The following is a 4,614-nucleotide window of genomic DNA, read 5'->3' on the forward strand; positions in this document are numbered from 1 at the left end:
GACAATTCTCAGGTCTCGCTACTGAGAACCCAAACCAACATTTAAAAATATTTCTTCAATTAGCAGACACTTTTAAAACCAATGGAGCTTCTCCTGAGGCAATACATTTAAGATTATTTCCTTTTTCCCTCAGAGATAAAGCCCTATCATGGTAAGATTCCCTTCCACCCAATTCCATTACGACTTGGGATAACCTTAGAAGAGTTTTTCTTGTTAGATATTTTCCCCCGAGTAAAACCGCCGTTCTTCGAAACCATATAACTAGATTTACCCAAAACCAAGGAGAATCGTTGTTTGAAGCTTGGGAGAGATATAAAGAGTTGTTATGAGCATGCCCACATCATGGTTTGGAAAATTGGTTAATCATTCAAACCTTCTATAATGGACTTCATTACAACACAAAGATGACCATCGACGCTGCCGCAGGCGGTGCTCTGATGAACAAACCTTACCCTGAAGCCAGTGCCCTCATCGAAGACATGGCTCAAAACCATCAATCATGGGGAGTCGAACGAGCGACAGTTGAGAAGAAGGAAGCCCAAGGAGGAGTGCATGAACTAAGCTCTATAGACATGATGCAAGCTAAAATGGGTGCATTAGCCCTCAAAGTCGAGCATATGTGCATAAACCCGAATACTGTAGCCGCAGTTTCGTCGGATTGTGAGATATGTGGAACCAAAGGACACCAATCTGCAGAATGCAATCTATTAAAAGAAACCCACTCCGAGCAAGTGAACTACACCCAAGGGAACCCATATTCGAATACCTACAACCCTGGATGGAGGAATCACCCGAACTTCTCCTATAAAAACAATAACCCTATCCAAAATAATGCACCTCCGAGACCTAGTTATCAAGCCTCTAGATCAAATCAACCTATGCAACCTATACCACCAAAGCCGAGCCTTGAGAAAATTATGGAAATTTTTATCACCGCTCAAACCCAACAAAACAAGGAGTTCATGAACCAAAACATTCATGTTAATGAATTGATTACTCAGTTAGGAACCAAGGTTGACCAAATAGTTACTCATACCAAGATGCTTGAAACCCAGATCTCTCAGGTAGCTTTAAACCAAGCCCCTCAGACTACACCTGGAGGACAATTCCCTGGACAACCTCAACAAAATCCGAGAGGACAAGCCAATGCCATTACCCTACGAAGTGGGAACGCTTATGATGAGCCACCAAACCCTAGATTGAGTGAACCCGAAACTTCTAAGGAATGTACAAAACCCACGGATGAAGTAAAGGAACCAGAGGAATCTGAAAACCAGGAAGGTCGAGATAAAGGAGAAGAACCTAAAGATAAAACTTACGTACCACCCCCGCCATATAAAGCACCTATACCATATCCGCAAAGACTCAAACAAACCCAGATCAATAAACAGTATCAAAAATTTATTAAAGTTATAGAAAAACTTCATGTAGAAATCCCTTTCACAGAAGCCATCACCCAAATACCTTCTTATGCAAAGTTTCTCAAAGACATCCTTACCAACAAACGTAGACTTGACGATCCGAAGCCTTTGGAATGTAATGCTATTTCCGTGGACAAATTAGATAAGAAAGATAAAGATCCTGGAAATTTCTCCATTCCTTGCTGTAGCGGTGTATTCATCATTTTATGATTTATTGACTAAATCAAAAGCAAAGCATACAAAGATAGAGTCGCCACCGTACTTTTATTTATCCAAAGGAATGGCTAAAAAGCGAACAAAAGCCTAAGAAGTTTTACACATAGAAAACTAATGAAAGGTCAAAGATCTAGGTAAGGGGGTAATTATGCAAAGGGAAGGTGTTAGGCACCCAATGCATCCTAGGTACTCCTAGGGAACCCTTTTCACAAATTGTTGCAAAAGATATTGTTCATGAAAATATTTATTGTGCAAACAGTGATTGGGAGGATGAGAAAAGAATGTACAAATTTTTATTATTTTTGTGTTTGAACGGATGAACCCGTTGCCTACGTACCTTTCCATGGAAGGTAAGGATCAAAACGCCGTAGTTCGGCTAAAAGATTTCCAAAAAGTAAGTGGATTAATTTTAAACAAAAGCCCTAAGGTCTTTCATTATCCATGGGAGAAAACTCAACCTAAACAACCACAAGTCCACCATGTGAGAATAGCTTCGACATACCATAGGGGTTAACCCTGTTTTCAGTATGGAAGTCTTACAGTTCGATCACTAAGGACAAAAGGTGAGATTCACATCAACCACTAAGATAATTGAGATCTATGGCTAATGTATGAAAACTTATCAAGAATGGACAAAGCCACAAAACAATTGAATGAGTGAAATTAACCAATTAGGATTATTCACAAAGAGGAAGTCAAAGTTGACATTAGGTTCAATTCAAAAGAAGTATTATGAAAATGAAGTTTGAAAAATCAAAGGCTTAAGGCCTAGGTTTCTAGTTTGAAAAGAAGTGAAAATGTTTGCACAAAGTTTTTTGGTTTGAGTTAACATGTAAATGGAGGTTTAAAGAACAAAAAGGATGAAGGTTAAGGGATGCAAAACTTCTTAGATGTTCACCTCTTGAGATCATATGTAGATGATCCAAGTGATTCTTTTGGAAAAGGCAACAAGCAAATAACAAATAAACAACATAAATGGATGCCGGATGCCAATCAATGGACTTACACCAATCTCACAAAACCAAAATGGATACCGGGTGCCAATCAATGGACTTACACCAATCTCACAAAACAAAAATGGATACCGGATGCCAATCAATGGACTTACACCAATCTCACAAAACCAAAATGGATACCGGATGCCAATCAATGGACTTACACCAATCTCACAAAACAAAAATGGATACCGGATGCCAATCAATGGACTTACACCAATCTCACAAAACAAAAATGGATACCAGATGCCAATCAATGGACTTACACCAATCTCACAGAACAAAGAAAACATGGATACCAGATGCCAATCAATGGACTTACACCGATCTCCAAGGAATGATCATAGGAAACAACTGCCAATAAATGGACTTATAATTGACTCCTCACAAGAAACAAATAACAAATGCAATAAGCAAGAGGAAGCAAGTTGCCAATAAATGGTCTTACACTCGACTCCAAGGAAATGGGATGCCAATCAATGGTCTTAGTCCCAACTCCTACCAGATCATAGGAAACAACTGGCAATAAATGGACTTACAATTGACTCCTCAATGGACAAAGAAGATGTCACAAAGTATGAACAATGATCATGAAATGATATACAAGTGATGAAAATAAATACACAAAGGCACACACCAACAATTATGCACATATGGGCAAACAAACAACAAGCAACCAATTAGCACACACTATACACAATCAATGGGCTCAAGCAAGGTTAGGCTTTAGAAACAAGCCAACTGGAATGGGGTGTTTTGAGCTCTTAACCCTAACATTGAGAGTTAGGGTGAAGCATATGAAATGGAGATGAGGGTTATGCCTCATAGCTCTTATCCCTGGCCTGGGAGAGCTTTAAACAATAGAAAGTGTGGGAGTTCAGAATAAAGGAACTCTTCTCCACAAATGATAGACTCTATAAGATCTTGGGTTCTTATTCACAATGCATCAACACATGGTGTGAGCAAAGTGAATGACACAACTGAATAGCAGGGGATGGATTACACATCCCTTTTTTCTGCCAATTGCCTCTTAAGAGGACTTTACCTGCTTGGCACAAAAATTAAACAAACAAAAACATGGCCTCTTAAGGAGGGCTTCAGACAGGTGCCTACCAATAACAGTAGGTCTTCCAGACTACATGAAGATTAGAGGTTATACCTAAGTGGTATGCCAACCACAAGCAATGCGAAGCAAAGTTCAAATGAACTTAAAGCAACTTAGGTACCTGTGTAAACAGCTAAACCAATCAGTACAACTTTCAGACAAACAGACAATAGTTAATAACAAAACAATCCCAATGTACAACACATAAGCCATAAGGCAAACTCAAATGAGTTATCATCAACCTACAAAACAGCAAGTGTTAGCAATCAAAAGCAAATATCAACATCCAAATGATGAAGCATCATCAACCACGGAACTTGGATGCTTAAACCTGAAATTCAAAGCTCACATGTAAGCAACAAACCACTAGGTCAAAGCCTAGGGTCAAAGATGAAGAAAAAATTCAAAACAGGAGCTGAAATTCAACACATTGCAACTTCAAACATATATTAACATGTTCTAAAAAGGCTCACATCAAAATCAATCATCAAATGCATTTCATGATCAAAAGAAGTCAAAGGCAATTTCAAAGCTCATATATGGACGTCATGAATGAAAATTTCAAATCAAAACAGAAATGATTCAAATAATTCTGGAAAAATTCATGAGCATCCAACACATCCAACATGATCATCATACAAAAAATCAGAAGCATCCAAGATCATTTGGTATGGAAATTAAATTGCACAAGTAAGAACAACCAAATGTGTGACACAAATTGTCACACCATGTTAACACAAGCATAAAACAGAAATGGTAAATGAGAAAAATACCAAACCAAGCCTAAAACATCCATCAATGTGTCTAGAATCAGCATGTAAAATTTCAAGTCCATTGGATTAAAAACAAGCATTTCATGATAGAAAGAGTAAGGCAA

The 4,614-nt window shown here is 38.3% G+C and overlaps 1 non-coding gene across 1 annotated transcript; it reads right to left on the reverse strand.

Moving 5' to 3' along the window:
• Nucleotides 1-242: 242 nt before the first annotated feature.
• On the reverse strand, nucleotides 243-349 carry LOC127109814 (small nucleolar RNA R71). The gene has a single exon (XR_007797064.1). It is a non-coding gene; the product is annotated as a small nucleolar RNA R71 (small nucleolar RNA).
• Between the last annotated feature and the right edge of the window lie 4,265 nt (nucleotides 350-4,614).

The sequence above is a fragment of the Lathyrus oleraceus genome, chromosome 7 (assembly GCF_024323335.1).
Source record: "Lathyrus oleraceus cultivar Zhongwan6 chromosome 7, CAAS_Psat_ZW6_1.0, whole genome shotgun sequence".
NCBI lineage: Eukaryota > Viridiplantae > Streptophyta > Magnoliopsida > Fabales > Fabaceae > Lathyrus > Lathyrus oleraceus.